The 16,530-nt window shown below is 44.7% G+C and overlaps 1 protein-coding gene across 8 annotated transcripts in view; it reads left to right on the top strand.

Annotated features, from left to right (window-relative positions):
• The window catches only part of LOC130601072 (uncharacterized), a 77,876-nt gene that overhangs the window by 4,670 nt on the left and 56,676 nt on the right, over nt 1-16,530 (top strand). For 4 of the 8 annotated variants that reach the window (XM_057412899.1, XM_057412902.1, XM_057412901.1 and 1 more), the window contains exon 2: nt 6,219-6,300. The exons of the other annotated variants lie outside the window; for them this stretch is intronic. The gene's annotated coding sequence lies outside the window, so the exon portion shown is untranslated. The remainder of the gene's footprint in view (nt 1-6,218; nt 6,301-16,530) is intronic. 8 annotated transcript variants of the gene reach the window in all.

Genomic DNA, 16,530 nt, shown 5'->3' with positions numbered 1-16,530 from the left:
AGACCACATCTTCCTGTTTGCAGTTGTATAGTACCCTTGTGGCATCATCAGTGACTCCTGCATTGAAAAGGACTGGTTAATTGAAATACTTTTAGCTCTCATTGTGGCTCGGATCCTGGAAGCCAAACATAGGAGCCAGTACTGTTCAGCTTTATGCAGAGGAACTTCTGTGCTGCAGGCTGCTGAGCAGCAGTTGTCTGGCAGGGTGAGAGTTCACAGTACCAGTAAGCCCCAGTGCTGTGGTGCCCCAAAAGTCTAGCAGACAAAGTGTTCGCCCCCACCTTTTGGAGCTCAGCACAGGATTCTACTTGTGGGAAACTATTTGTCATCAGTCCAAGGGGGCAAAAAAGGGTTCATGAAGAGGAAGCAAGTGCTGGGGATCCTCAACCCCCTGCATACACCCATCATGCCAGCTTTGCCTGAGTGTCCATCGATACAAATCTGATCTCCTTAGGACTTGGAGCCCTGCTGGCATCTTGACAGCAGGGTTAAATCCAGCTTGCTCAGAAATCCTTGTTTGTTGGTGTACTCAGCAGCTTGACGTTCTGCTGTTAGAGGGGTGTGGGAGGTTCAGCAAAGTGGGGTGCAGGCATTACTGGTGACATAGCAGCTGCTGGGACAGCCACCCAAAGTCTACAACCTGCTCACGCAACTCTTACTTTTCTTTGCAGTAGCTGTGCAGATGTGCCTGGCTTCTTTACAGACATACTTTCGGCCAGCTAGCTCTCTAGAAATAAGTGGGCTCTCATTAAGGCTCACCACGTGGCTCAGGTTCTTAAATCTCCTGCTTCCTCTTCCCTTAATTTGTATTCCCTAAACAGTGAGGGTCATGCTTTGCATGCAGCTAAAGCTGCAGCTTGCCCTGCATGTGGAGGGTGTGCTGCGGAAACCCCTCCAGCAGTTGCCTTGACCAAGCGTGCCCCATGTCTGCTGCTCACCACCATGGTGGCAGGATGTTGGGGGATGCAGATGTTGGTCTGAGCTAGTGCAGTTGCTTTTCGTACATCTTTTAAAGCTTCCCCCATTTGCATCATACCTCACTACTCAAGTTTTAGCTCAGTAGTGTCATTTTCTCTTCACAAGATGAAATTTTTGGGTGTCCTCTTTCCTGCTTTTGTAGCTCTTGACGTCTCATGTGGGCTTAAGCAGAGCAAAGTTGCACTGATAGTGAATTGTGTATCTCATCAAACATTTCAATACAGAGTAGATGATGAGGGAGCAGGTAAGTAAATTACCTGCATGTTTAGGAATTCAGTTTCTCGAAAAATGTTGTATCTGTGGTGTCTCGTTCTTACCATTTCTCTCTTCCCTCACCTCTCGGTTCTGTGAGTCAGCCTGTGGCATGTCAAAGTAGTTCAGTCTTTCAGGGATTAATCAATTACCTCCTGCAGAGTGCTGGATCCAGCATGGGGGCAGCTGGATGGACAGAGGTCCATCCCCAGAGATGCTGGGCAAGGAGGGGTGATTGCCACTCTAGCCCTTGGCTGGGAAACACATTCCTGCTCTTTGGTTTGTGGGTTGAACGGTGCTGCTTGTCCATGTTCTCCAGCTGCTGGAAGTGGGAGGCTTTGAAATGAAAAGATTGGATTATCCAGTATCCTACTTGAGCTGATAGAGCATTGATTGTCCTGAATTAACCCACTGTAGTTTGGTTGGGGTTTTTTGCTTTTTTTTTTTTTGGTGGGTGTTTTTATTGTTTTTTTTTTTCTGCAGAGCTGAAAGCTTGAGCTTCGTGATAAACTCCATAATGTTTTTAAGGATGCTTTGGGATATTTCTGAAGTGTGCATGGTAATAGTTATTGGGAAAACTGAGAGAGTAGAAGCTCTGGGTTTTCCTATGGAGTCTGTGTAAAAGAGGCTTGAATGTGAAGGTTTAAATTGTGCTCATCTGTTTGTGTTGAAAGCTGACAGAATTGGTGGTTTCAGTGTGACCACAGTAGTGATCACAGGTTGGGGGCCCTGGGGCAGCTTCAGCAGGAGCCTGTGTGGCTAATGCTGCATAAACTTAGGAAAACAAGAGGATTAGCTCTGCCTCCTTCCCCTCTGTAAGGAGCTAGGGATGGGGGAGCTCCGTTGGACTGCTGCTGAGATGTTTGGATGGTACCTCTGGGGATGGTGGTGCATTAGCTCCATCCACTCAGCAGAGCTTTGTGGTGTGTACTTTTTTAGGTGGGGATCACGCTCTTGCTGTTTGGAGGTGAAATGGCTGGTGTGAAGGGAAGGCTTGAGCTGGCAGCCCCTCTGTCACGCTGAGGTGCACTTGGATCTGTTAGGACCCCTCCATCCATCCCTGTGCCAGAGGAGAAGAAGGATGGTGAATGGAGGTGGAGGAGCTTCGGGCCATCCCATGCTGGGGACAAGCCAGCCTGCAGGGACCACATAAGGCTGTGCTGTGCTTCTCCCTCTGTACCTGTGGTGATGTTGGGGGAGCTCATACCTCAGGATGAAGGGCTGGCTTAGAGTTTGAGCCTGTGCTTCTGTTTTTCCGTACTTATTTCCCAGGGTTTCTCTGCAAGAAATTGGAAAGTCCCTTCTATGGGTTGCCATGACAGACTCGAAAATGTCCAGATGGATTTGAACTTTGGTGCTGCAAAAGGCTTTACGTATTTATTTTCAGCATCCTGCTGTCTGCTTTGCTTAAGAGCTTTTGCTGGATCCTTTACGTATGTTTGTCCTTGCTCCTTTTCTTTCTCCTGAAAACCATGTAAGAACACTCTTCAGTTATGGCAAAACATACCAAAAGAAAAAAAAACAACAATCCCCAGACCTCTTGGAGAAATTTTGTTTTACTGCTATTCCTTAGTAAGCTAGGAGTCTTGTATAGCTGTGGTGTGTGGCTCTTTGGGGCATCAGTCTAGTTTGAAGAACTCAGGTGGCACTTCATCAGGCTGTTTTTGGATGGGTCTTCAGAAAAGTGAGTAGCTGGGCCTCTTCAACAGTGAATGGAGCCATTAAAGTCATTTTTAAGTGACTTACCCCTGTGCAAAGACAAAGCTATGATGGGTCAAAGCGTGGTAGCTTGAAAGCCTCATGTAGGTTTCCAGACGTACCACTATGCCATCTTTCTGAGGTCATGCTTCCCACCAGCTTTAGCTGATCTCAGGCTGTTCTCCTGCCAGAAATCCTTCCACATTTTTTCTTCTTTCTGGGATGGCTTCCAGTTGGATCAAGCAAACAATGGTTGCTGCCACAAGCTTAGAGATGTCTGGGATGTGTGGAAGGGGTAGAAGGGTAAAGGCAGGACTGTATTTTGGCATCAAGGGATAGTTTTGGATCAGTTAAGCTGATTCCCTTTCCAGGGAATGGGCAAGGCTTGCTGAAGGGCAGCCATGTAGCCCCTGGTAGAGCATGTCTTGCTTCTAACAGTTTTTCTCCCTATAAAGGAGGGGTAAGGGTTGCAAAGTGTGTTAAGATTTCTGGGAGCCTATGATGTCGGTAGAGTCCTTTGAGGTGCACTGCTGACTGATGGCTTCATGTATGTGCTGAAAGTGTTTGGCTCCCCAGTTAACCTAGGGGAGGTAGGTATCCCTCTGGGAGGACTTTGAGCATAGCTTTTAAATAAGACCTGCTCAACATATCAAGGAGAATATTAGATTGAATATAAGAGAGAAATTTTCTTTGGTGAGGGTGGTGAGGCATTGGCACAGGTTGTCCAGAGAAGCTGTGGATGCCCCATCCCTGGATGTGTTCAAGGCCAGGCTGGACGGGGCTTGGAGCAACCTGGTCTAGTGGAAGATGTCCCAGCCCATGGCAGAGAATTGGACTAGGTGATCTTTAAAAGGTCCCTTCCAACCCAAACCACTCTGTGATTATATGATATCTCTGCTTAAATACACTGCAGACCAGGGCCTGATGTGTTAGTGCCTCTGTGTGAAGGAGCACAACAAATCCTGCTGTCTTGTTCTCTTCTAGCTGTAAAGCTAAGGGTAGAATTATCTTCCTGTCTGACTTATGAACATAACTTACTTTTTTTTTTTTTTTTGTAAACTCTGGTTATTCTTTGTTTTCCACACTGGATGAAATAGAACGTTACTGTGTCTCTGCGGCATTGATTCAGTCTGTCAACAAGCAATACATCATGATATCAAGGTGAAGGGCAGAGAGAGGTTGCTGGAGTGGTAACACTGAGAAATGCATGTTTTAGTGGACAAACTGGGTGTCCACCAAATATGTCTTAAGACTAGTGGTGTGGACACTTTGAGAAGGGAGTTTTGGGAACAAGGGAGTTTGGGGACAGGGGTCTGATTCCCTGGCACTTAGATGAGTTTCCAGTTATTTGGTTGCTGTAGGACAAAATGCTTTGTCTGAGAGCTGTGGTTGCTTTGGGGTAGGCCAGGCCACCTTCACATGGGTTTGATTAAATCCTGCAGCACTTAGAGAAGCTACAAGCATCTCTGCCTTGCTCAGCAGTACTGGGAGGCAAGTTTGAACTTTTCCTGTGATGTTTCTGTAATGTTGTCTAACAGTAGTGATTGCATTGAGAAAGTTGTTAGAGGAAAAAGGAGCAGGAGGAGGAATGGAGAAAAGGTTGTCTACATGGCAGACGTGCTGCACTTCCCTACCTACTGAGCTCTGGTACAGGAGTGGGCCAATACCAATGCAGCTGAAATCCTACAAAGCTAATGCAGCCTCTTTAGGCTTAAGCCATGTGAAGCTAAGGTATGAATTTCCTTGCTAGAGGAGGAAAGTTGTCTTTCCATACTTTTATAAATAAGCTGCCACTGAAGATTATTGGCCAGGTTGGATTTGCTATGTTATTTCTGTCTTTCTGTAGAGACTTTATGTTCCACTGCAGAATGGTGTTCTGTTACTGACTTCAGAAATAAAACAGAAGACCCTCCTGGAGGTACATAACACGAGTAAATAACTCTTGTGTTTTGGCTAGAGTGGTAATGTAAAGCAACAGGGAGAGCAATTATAAATGGTGATGGAAAATTTGTGCTTGAGGCTGAAGTCCAAGGTCTGTGCTGTGGTCTTGTGGTCTATCAGCATTGTTTTTGTCATAAGAAATGCTTACAGCTCTTCTGTAATAGGAAAGGAAAAAGAGGAGAAGGGTAGGGAAGGGTGAATGGCTTACGTTTTTTCTCAGTTCTTTAAATACCATCTGGCAATGGCTGTTGTCTGTGAGTCACCCGCAGACATTAGGGAAAACAAGCAAGTCTCTCTTTCTCAGTCCAAGGTAAACCAGTGTGCTGCATGAGTAAGCTTTCTCGCAGTACATAATGAGGACCAGTCAGCAGGAAGTATATAAGATGTTGTTGGGCTAATCCTGTACCTTCCCCTTGCAGGTTTGGAACTTTGACTGGAGAAGTTATGCCACCCTGTTTTCTTAACTCCTCCCGCTTTCAAATCCTCTCTCTGTTAACAGTGTGCTTAAGGATGGTTGTTCATCCACCATGTTCGTTGCTGTCCCTGAACTGTTGTATGAACAGAATGGGAAAATTAAAGCTGTATTAGATGCAGTCATCTTTGCTTCAGTTGGATCACCAGAAAAATGTCTCCTTATGGCTGCTTAGAACTGTTACCAGTAAAGCATCCTTTTTTTCCTGATGCCTTTTCTTTGGCATGTTCGCAGCAAGGTTTTGCTGAAGCCTGTGGAGGTGACTTTTGTCCCAGCTTTTGCTAAGTGCTGCAAGATGTCTTTTGCGTGACTAATATACAAAAGCTTTATAGAGCAATCAGTAGAAAAAATAAAACCGCTTACTATGAAATCATAATGATGAATCAATAATAATAATAGTAATAATGGAAAAACAGAAGCAGCCTGGCTGTGATATCTGATGGGATTTACCTGCTCTGCAAACTAGAAGAAATTGCACACGTGCTGTGGAGCAGGAGATCTTCAGCAGCATCTTGGGAAGAGGAGTAGGGGAGTTGTGCAGGTGATCACTTCCATCCCATTTATCAGCCTCTATTTTGCTCCTATACCTAGATATTAACTTCAGTGCGCTGACTCTTGAGGAGGCTTTGCTGAACAACCAGCCTTAGTTTGGGACTTATGGTCTCACCTCTTACCTTGGCTTCCTTCTCTGATTTTGGAGAAGTCCCCTGACTTCTGTGCTGGGTACCTCCACTGTGGTGCCAAGGCTAGGCAGGAGGTTGTTCAGGGCTGAGATCTAGCACTCCTCCACCTCTTGCGAGGTTGCCTTGCTATCCTTCCCTGTCATCAGCCAGTTCTTATTATTGTCACTAATTAATGTTCTCTGTAATGCTTACAGGATTTGCCAGTTCCTGTATACTGATGAGCATTGTGTTCTGGCTCCTTGTCAGTGCCTTAAAAGAAGCTTATGCTCTGAATAGGTACATTTGCTGTGCTCCTGGCGAGGGGGAGAGTGTGTGTATCTAAAAGTGAAACATGTGCAAGGTTTGCCCTATAAGTATGAATTGACAGATACTGTGGGAGAGGACATTGTGCAGTGAATAGTTTTTTTCCATCCAGTTGTGTTGTGGAAACGCTAAGCAGAAGGTAAGGTCTGCATTTAGCCTTGCTGGCAGTGCTCCGAGGAGAACACTGGAAAACGCAGCATTGCTGCAGAGCAGCTCCTGGAGGCCAAGCTCCTTGCAAACACAGGCATGGCCTTTTCCTTCCCATAGCACCAGCTGGAGGATCCCAGTCGAGCTTGCGGCTGCGAGCTTGCGGCTGCATGCACTACTACTGTGCCCTCCTGTTCTGCTGGCCTGTGGTAGCTCCCCCACCGCATGCGCCTGCCTGCAGCCCAGAGAGGGGGTGGGAGGAGGATGTTTGCATGTTGCTATCCAACCACGAACAAATCTGCTGTTGTTTTCTTAATGTACAGCAAGAACAGCCTGTAGCAGCTTATTCTTCCCTGGATAATTAATGCTCTGCTCTGCCACTGATTGCTGTCAGAAGCAGTGGCTCTGAAGCCTTCTCTGTGCTGCCCAGTGCATCCTTTTGCCCAAGTTATTTGGTTTGTTATTGCTTTAAGGCATCCGTACTCAACTAAAAAATCTTGTCTGTGCTCTTTGAAACTGTTTGGCACTGTAAGTGGACTGTTTGAGTCGGTTGTAGTTGCAGAGATGCCAGACATGCATTTAGTGATGCCCCGCACTGTGCTACCAGCAGGTCTGCCTGCACTTCAATTTCAATTCCTGCATTACTTTGAGGAGGAGAACGTATAGGGCTGAGTTGCAGCCTACTTTTTTATTAACTGGAATTATGTTTGCAGTTGATCAGAGGTGTGTATGCAACCACTGGAATTGGAGTGGAATATTTTGCCATTTGTGGTTGCTTAGGGGAAGCCTGAGAAGTGGGTAGATGGATGCTTCCATGGAACCATCGATGGACAAGGAGGTATTGGCCTGGCATGCTGAGCTGGAGCCTTCAGCTTGCTGTAAGAGCAAAAGAAGCTGCTTCTGCAATTTTCTATCCCTGATGGATCTCATCCCAAAATGGCATTACCTTGCATTTGGTCTTCCCTAACAGCCCATTTTGATTGCAGGAGGACATAGCCATGACTGGCTGTGTGAAGCTTACTTGATCCCTAAAAAAGTGAAATGGATTTGTTATGGAAAGCAATCTTACTTGAAAACCTGGTTCATCAGGACTGTCTGGGCGGTGCAGCAAACACAGTGGAAGAGTAGGAGTTGGGGTGGAGCTGTTTCCACCTAATTCCCCTGTTTTTCCTGGGGTTTATCGCACCATGTGAGCAGATGTTCTCTCCGCTTTGGATCTTAAAGCATAGCTGCTTAGTAGAGCACTGCCTGGGCTTCCCATGAGAGTGTTCTCATTGTGCTTTCCTTTTCTTGCATTAATTTTCTAGCGTAAAGGGCCTCTTGATAAAGGGCGAACCGTAACGAGGAGGGGAACAGCAAAGGTAGGAGTGCCTCCATTTGCTAGCAAGCTGTCACAGGTATGTCTGAGTTGGAGAGAACCAGCAGTGAGTCAGTGCTCCAGACTCCTGGTGACTCAGGTGGCAAAAGCCCAAGTTGTTCTCTTACATGCCTGAGTTGTAGCAGATTTCCTGTAATAGGGTTTTGCCTCCTGTAGTGGCCATGCAGGGAGAGGTGTGTTGACCTCTTCCTCCCCTGTGGGTTATGAGCAGCTTGGTTCATAAGGGAGGTAGGCAAGTGGCGATGGTGGCACTTCTGTTCTTGCCAGAACAGGTGGAAACTTGATTTACTCCGGCACCCTCACCCCTCCCTCTCTCCTTTCCCCTAACTATGTGCTTTTTAAGATGGGACGAGTCATGGTAATTATGGCTGTCTGTCTTTTGAGCTTGATGAGATTCTCGTGCAAGTCTGGAGATTGTGTTTTCCTGGCAGATCTGCTTGCATGCATTATCCACTACTTCATCGTACTGCGAAGGAACTATTTTCTGAAATGTGATTTATTTTTAGTCAAGGCTTTCCCTGTCTAACTGGCAAAAGTTCAGCATTTGCAGCACAATTTGCAGAAGAAGCGATTTCACCAAATACTTGGAGTGGGGGGAAGGGAGAGGAAATGTTGTATTAGCTAGCAAAAAAAAGCTAAATGCTGACTTGAAAAAATAGCTTAAGCCACTGTTGTGGGAGATAAGAATGGGTAATGCAAGTTGAGAACTGCATTGCATTTGCTGCGGTGCATAATTCAATCTGCATTGCTCTTGATTTTCCTTGTGACAACTGCCACGGAGGTTGACCAACAGTGGATGGATGGAAACTGCTGTCCAGGGTCTGGTGGTTGACATAGCCAACCTATTGTCCTGATGTTCAGCAGTGAGTTAGCAAACTCACCTTAACCACAGCATCTATGGGAAGAGTACATCCACACGGTGCTCTGCACTGTCCTGTTGGGCTCCCCTATCCTGGGGCCACTGGAGGCCTGCCAAGGGTTGAGCTTTGTGATAATTCAGGCACTATCATCCCCGTGTTTGAGTACCCTTGTTAGATTACCCTATGGGATGACCTGGGGCAGTGCTGCAGCTGTCTATTCCTCTTCTCCCCAGCTGCTGCTCCAGGGGCAAACTCTCTTCATATGCCTCATTGTTCTCACCAACTGCTCCTAACCACTGTGGGTCTTGAATTGGCTTCTCATGTGAACAGTTACCCTTCAGAGCTTTAGAGATCTTCCCTTCTTGTTCTTGCATCTCCCCTGACATTTCCACCACTACTTTTACAAAAAGCATATAAATAATATTTACTATTAGCTGTTAATGCTGCAGACACCAGACCTCTGAGGGTAACACCAGGGACTGGATGACTATGTTCAAAGCCTTTGATACTTTCTCCTCTGACAAATGAAGCTTTACTCCATGTCTGGGCACATAACTGATTTGTTTGCTGCTGCGGGTTAACTCCTGTAGTTTGCTTTATCCTTCTTTCCTCCTCTGTCCCCTGATAGCAGGCAATTGCACAGCAGCTTTGTCATGGTTCCATTAAGAAAGCAAGGAGAAATTGTCGAGTTTCAATTTTCTTCTGATTGTTTGGAAACCAGAAGAAAGAGGGGAAGTAGCAATAGATTTTTAGGTGTATTTTGGGTTCAGTCCGAGTGGGTATATGCTGCCTGCAGGTAGTGGAGTGATATCTTTGTGAAAGAATTGGGGGTGAAACTTTTAAATGCTTTCTCAGTCACTGGGATATGAGAATCAAGGCACTAACACCCATCAACTATGTAGAGTAGTAATCTTCCCAGGGGGAATTAATCTAATTTAACCTGATAAAAGAATTTATGCAGTGGGGGAAGTCTCTGCCATTTCCTACTCTTCCTGAGAAGACTAGGAAAAATTAAGTGCCAAAATGACACTCTTCTCTCCAGGGGCAGCTTGTTTTCCTAAGACCTGTTATTATCTTCCTGTTGAGAAGACATCTGTATCAGCTGGCAAATTAGGATTGTTTTGGCTACTCAGTTTTCCCTGATTCCCTGGGGACTTGCTCCTTGCAATCCTATTTGCAAATCCCTTGTCCATGTGGGATGCAGTACATCTAGCATGTGTCCCAGTGTTGTGCCAGCAGTTGGTCGCATGTTTCTTGTACCTGTGATGACATGTGGATATAGATGTTTCATAAGTTTGAAGCTTTTCCATAGGGAAGTTTGTGGGTGGTTGTTTTTATGTTTTTTAGGGGGGCTTCCCCCCCCCCCCCCCCTTATTATTTCAGGGGAACTTTTACATTCCTGAAAAGAAATGTATCTCTCTTCCTTTCTGTCTCTTGCCCTCAGAGGCCAGAAGAATCCTGATATATTAGAAAGCGAGTCTCTACTTTAAATGGCCTTAAGCGTGTGAATACTCAGCTCAATTTCCTTTTACAGTGGCATGTTATGAAATGAGCAGGAATCTCGGGGCATCCCTTGGTCAGCTTTTCTTCTGACCCTCAGGTGTAAGTAAGGAGGGTTTTGCTCCAGCTGGTGCGCGCTTGGAGGAGGAGGAGGCCACATCAAGTTTAGAGTACTCTGGTAGGAAAATATTTCTCCTATCAGTGAACTTTTGCTGATATTGTTGAACTATGCTTAAAGTATGTGGGCATATATTGTAATCTGCTGGCAAAGACACCATGAAAATAGCTGTCCTGGGTTGGACCAAAGTTGCATCTGAAGTGCTTATGTCCAAAGCAATAACTTGTCTCCAGTGGTGATAGGGGAAAGGCTCTGGAAGGAGCTGAATGGAAGCTGAACAGCCTAATTCAAGACTTCATCTGCTCTAGCCTGACTTTGTGTGTTGCAAATATGCTGGGTTTTGGCAGGCTGAGAGCTTCACTTGGCTGACAGCCTCCAGCCCCAGGTAGTCTTGCAGGCAAGGAACAGCCACATCTGCGGCTGAATGTTGAAACCATGGTCTGCGTGTGTGGTTGCAGAGGTGGCAAGGCTGGCTCTGGGTTCCCTGCAGCAAAGGATGGAGCTGCCTTTTTCGATGTTCAGGGTTCAGGTGACCGTTTTTAGAGCCTTTGTTTAGTGCAGATGAGCAGTTGTGGCATATAGATTTGTTCCTTCAGAATTTCACAGTTCATGCTTACCCAGCCCTCTAAGCATGATGGTGCCAATTAAAGTGTCTTTCAGTTTGCTTTCACATGCAGAGATCTCATGTAGCCCTAGTGGAAGGTCAGCCATCAGTGCCTGTCTAAACTGCTACTTATCCTCTGAGGTTGTTCTGCTCTGCTTTGCTCTGTAATTATTTGCCACACACTGCATGCTTTCCCAGCAGCTTGTGCTGCAGTTTTTAAAAGGGAAGGAACAGCAAACAGATGGACATCTGGGAGGGCTGCTGGTAGTGGCAGGGGGAATGGTTTTGACCCTGATACTTGCATGAAGCATACTCTCCAGGCAGATCCCACTGTGGCTCTTCATGACGTTTCTCTTTCCTTGGTTAATTCACTGGAAAACCTTCTCACTCAGTTTACTCTGGAAAGAGGAGCACCTCTTTTAACTTGCTGTTAAAAACATCCCAGAATTAGAAAGAAACTAAACATGAAGGATATTGTTTGGTTGGTTATTTTTTCCCCTTTAAGCTACAAATGCAGTGGGCTATTTAACGTTTTATCAGTTCATAAGGGATTGTGTTGCTTTTTCTTTTTGGCTGTTTCCATGTAGTTTGGCTTTTTTTTTCCTCAGATAAAAAATACAGCCTTCGTTAAGATTTGTTTGGGCTACATTTTAATCCTTTCTTGAGACTGTCTGAATAGTGCCACTTCTAGACAAAGGCCAGTGCTCTGCTTTGAAGTGCTGTTGGTCGCATCTGATAGGGGTTCTTTTTTTCAACCTAAGTGGCTCTCGGAAGAATTACTGGGTTGCTAAATAATAAGTAGTATTTTTAGGTCTTTGAGATATTGTGTCTGAAGGCAAGGGAAAGAGAGCAGTAGCATTACTGAACACCAGCACACTGAAGCCACCAGCATTGGGTTCAGTGTGCTGGTGATTTATGAAACTGAAGTTATGGCATCATGTTTGTATCTCTTGTTGGGATGTAGGATACTATGGATGAGGCAGTCCACATCAACTCAATTTTTTTGGCCATACAAGATCTTTGATCTTGCATTGCTCCTGGATTTTTACCCAGTAGAGGAGAATCAGAGTTAAGTCATATCTGACCGGTATACTGCTGTGGTTGGACTTAGTAAATGCCCTTGAGAGGATGCTGGAGGGCCTCACACCGGGGTGTCAAGAGTGCAGGAAGATGACAGTGAGGAAGAAGGTGGAAATGGCAACCTGAAAGTAACGGTTTCTGGTGGTTTTCTAGAATTGCATCTTTCTCTCTGCTTTATGTTCTCTAGCCCTGCAAAACTGCTACGGCAGGGCCTGTGATAAGCTTTTGTAGGCTGGAAAGATGCCAGTGCAAGGAGGTGACTGGTACTTCACTTATTCCTGAATTTCCTTTTTTATTTTTTTCATGTTCCTGACCACAGCCCCATATTTATTCCATGTGCACATCATCCCATATCAGGAGGGCCCTCACTCTTTATGTTAGGAGGTGTAGCTTGTTTCTGAGATATGGGGGATGGAGAGAAGCTCATGTGGCTGATGAGGTGCCTCCTTCCCTTCACGATCAATCCTTCATTCCTTGTTTTCTGCCCCTGGTACAGTGCTAAGCAGAGACAGCCTCAAGTCGCAGTGCCAGCAGCCCAGGGCTGTGACTGGTTTGGTCCCATGCCTGGGTGGGAGCTGTGGGAGGAGCAGGGGCTGCATCCCTGCATGGCGTAAGTGCTGGGAGCTGCTGGAAACCCTGTGCTGGGCTTTGGCTAAATCCACTCCTGTGTTAAACTGTGTAAGAACCAGGTTTGTGGGACCTGGGATAAGCAGCTCAACCATGGCGATTTTCTTCTTGGTCTTTATTTCCTAAAATGCAGCTGCTGTAATTCTTCTGTGTTACTTCCATCATCCTCGATTTCTCTAAGTATATGGGTTTTTTTCTTTCTTCCCTGAGGGTTTTGTGCTCCGTTTTCCAAAGCTATTTGTGATGAGCATTTCCTCTTCTCTCCCAGCAGCACCTTTCATTTTTGAATGAATAGGTCAACATTATTCACATTGTCTTCCAATTTTATGGACTTTTTTTTTTTTTTTTTCACTTTAGACTTTGACTGAAGAAGTCTCCTAAATGCTTCTGGAGTCCTTGGGGTCACTTTGCAGAAAATATTTCTTTCCTGTTACAGAAGGTATCATATTCAAAGCTCCAGGCAGGAAAACTGCTTTTGTAGTGCTCACATTTGAGTTTCTGAAAGCATGATTCCTGCAGGCTTTTTGCTTGGGTTTTGGCCAGTTTTCAGTTAAGATCACGCTAAGTTCAGCTTTAAGCTGGACTTCATAGGCTTAATGGAGTTGACTTCTGAAACGTTTCTGACAACATAACAAACCCCACTACTTCTGGTTTCTACATAGCATCCCACGTGTTAAAGCTGTTCTACTCTTCCAGCCCAGTGCCTGTTTCTGGCGCTCGCTCCCACCCACCCATTCCCTCCAGAAATAACAGGTTAGTATTAGGATCTGTATGCAATATGTGTTTACCAGACTTGAGGTAGCTTTACACCAAAGACATTTGTCTCTTCACCTATGCTGAACCCAGAAGCTGGACCCTATGTTCAGCATGGTGCACATCTGCAAACCTCCCTTGGTTTGTTCAGAGTGTGATCTTCTGGCTGTGCAAAGACTTAGGTTTGATTCCCTAATTTAAAATGAGTTGCAATAATTAATTTCTCCACTTAGATTGTTTTGGGGTTTTTGAACTAAATACCTTTTAAGTGAGAAGTGGGCTTTATTTGCATTTTAGGATTTTCCTCCCTGCCCTTTGAGCTCTGAATACTGGTGAAAGGCTCTGGGTTATATCAGCCCAGGTAGGTGTTATCTGTGGCATAGCAGTGGTGTCTTCTAGGAAGTGTCCAACTTCTCCCCTCTCTGCTGTCAAGCATTAATCTTGTTGAGAGGGACAAACTCTCCTCTCCTGTTGAGTACCTGGGGTCCAGCAGTGGGAGGACTGTGATGAGCAAACTGCTCAGGACAGGATGCAAGCCACCCACAACAAGTCACCGAGATCTTCTCAGCCAGTTACATGACATTGCACTGTTTGCAGCTTGTGATCCTGATGCTCAGAAGATAGTTTCCTGAGTGTTAACTGTTTGAATGGTGCAATCCTAGTACTTGCCACGACTGAGTGACTGAGTTGGGTGCACCAAAAGGAGCAACATGCTCCTTCAGCTGTTGTGCCCCTTAAGACAGGAAAACATAAAAGAATTAAAAAGGGTGGAGGGGGGGAATGGGACAAAAATAGAGATCAGTAACCTTCTATTAACTCATTGTTCTCATTTATCCTTTGAATTAGCTTTTTTTTCCCAATGTAACACCAGAATTTTGCAATAAAATCCACATGTGAAAAACCAGTGGTGTGTCTTCTAGTCAAAACATCCTCTGTCATCTGACTGCTTAAATGATCATAGAGAAATGTTTGGATTAAGCAACTAGAGGCCAAATGCATGTTGAATGAATTAGTTTCTCTGCTTTATACTGTAATGACAATGCCTTTAGAGAAGCCACATGAAAGGAACATTTCTCAGAGGATCTCTTCTGAGTTCATGTATTTAAAACTGCAAACTTGAGTACTTTTCTTCACAGTTAAAACCTTTCTAGTTTTTTTTGGGAGATGGTTTTCCTTGGTTAAGTTTTGTGACAGGGCAGCTGTAGTATGTGTGTTTGCTGCTGCTGATGGGTTGGTCTTGGAGTAAAGGAGGTTGTATCCTCCTGTTTCAGTCCTTGACCTCTTTTCAAGTCATGCCTTCCTGTGTCAGACCCTCTGAGAAGCTTGGTGATAGGTGTGGAAGGATATTAATTTTTTATCTTCAAAATTATGAAAGTGCTTGCTTATATTGACCTGGAGTAATACCCCAAGCACGGTAATGACTTTTATTTCCATAGTAAAAGGTGGATCACTTTATTTGCTTCTTTAGCTTTATTTGACTTAAGGTTGCTCTAAGCAACTGTTGCTTTGGCTGTTTTCAGATACCAGCCAAAATACTGACTTTCAGCCTTTAGAAGGCTTTATATGTAGGTTAAATGAAGAAATAATTGAATGAAAGACTTAACCATGTCACTGCAGCATCCCTTACATAGGTATAGTCATGATTACATAAAACTGCAAAAGGTATAAAGTAAGAAGTTGATTGTGCTTCTCCTTAAAAAACCTGGTTAGAATTAGTGGTCACTTAATAAATTTTCAGAAGGTCTTGTAATTGACAGTTGTCTAAATTCAGAATTCGGTTAGTTGTCGGAATATTATTTCTGAGAGAAAATGTCATTTCCTTCTCTTACTGCCACCAAAATTAGAGATGCCCTTAAGTACTCCAAGGTGAGATGAGCAGTAGTCATCTCCATGCTGCAGCAGTTTCTCTCTTTGACTCTTTTTGGCTGGTGTATTAAAACTCCTCCAGGTAGGATGTATTGTGTTTAAATTAGCTGATCCTCTACCTCAATTAAGAAGCTTTCTTGGCTAAATGTTTAGTGTTAGTGTTGAGAGAGAAGATTTCTGTAAGTAGCCTGATGCCAAGGCTATTGGTCAATTAATCGGGGGAAAAAAATTAAAAGATCCAGGGACTATGCAGCTTGCTTGGGCTTTCTAGCCTTAGAAGTTTGTCAGGCATGTGATGAAAGAGACTCTTGCTTCCCTGATGGAAGCCCTTTGGATTAAACTTTATTTGAGTCAAGAGACTTTGTACATCTGGTATGGAAAAGCCTGTAAGCATACCCAGCTCACAGCATCTGTGGAAAAACCAGCTGCTGTGTTTGCTTGTGAGCAGTTGTCTTGGGGATATGCCTAAAAGTCTGTTCTTTTCCATTGCTCGAGCACAGTATCAGGCTTGGCACACTTTATCGCATAAAATAATATGGATAGAGTTTGCAGCTTGCCTACCTTTTAAAGAGCCTATTATTATAACCTTGCCATAATGCATTAATTATGCTGTCGAGGTAATGATAGCGGTATACTAGTATAGCTACAATGGCTTTGGTTCTATGCTTCCAAGTCAGCATGTTGCAGAAGTACAAGGCAGTTCTGTTCTGCTGTTCTTGCTTCCTTGTCACCTTTATATCGGTATCCATAAAATAGTCCTCTGCTATCCCTCACAAGATTGGAAAAGCTGCAAGGATGATGTGTGAGAAAACAGACCTGGTGCTAGAAGCTAGGTGCTTAATACTTTCTTAATAGTTGCAGTTGCACACATGAAAATAAGATGTATATATTTAGTCTTGGAAGGTAGATGCAGGGACTGTGAGAATGAAGGCCTTGCGCCCACTGTAGGAGAGGATCTGGTTCGAGACCATCTTAAAAATCTGAACGTGCACAAGTCCATGGGACCTGATGAAATCCATCCGCGGGTCCTGAAGGAGCTGGAGAATGAAGTTGCTAAGCCACTGGCCATCATATTTGAAAAACCAGGTGGTTTTCAGTCAGGTGAAGTTCCTGATGACTGGAAAGGGGAAATATAATCCCCATTTTCAAGAAGGGGAAAATGGATGACCCGGGGAATTACAGACCAGTCAGTCTCACCTCTGTGCCTGGTAGAATCTTGGAGCAGATTCTCCTGGAAGGCATGCTAAGGCACATGAAAAACAACAAGGTG

Source organism: Pezoporus wallicus, unplaced genomic scaffold, assembly GCF_028554395.1.
Source record: "Pezoporus wallicus isolate ANWC-B61680 ecotype Strahan unplaced genomic scaffold, APGP_CSIRO_Pwel_v1 scaffold_6885, whole genome shotgun sequence".
Taxonomy (NCBI): Eukaryota; Metazoa; Chordata; class Aves; order Psittaciformes; family Psittacidae; genus Pezoporus; species Pezoporus wallicus.
Note: the sequence above shows the minus strand (reverse complement) of the source record. Positions and strands in the feature narration are given on the sequence as shown.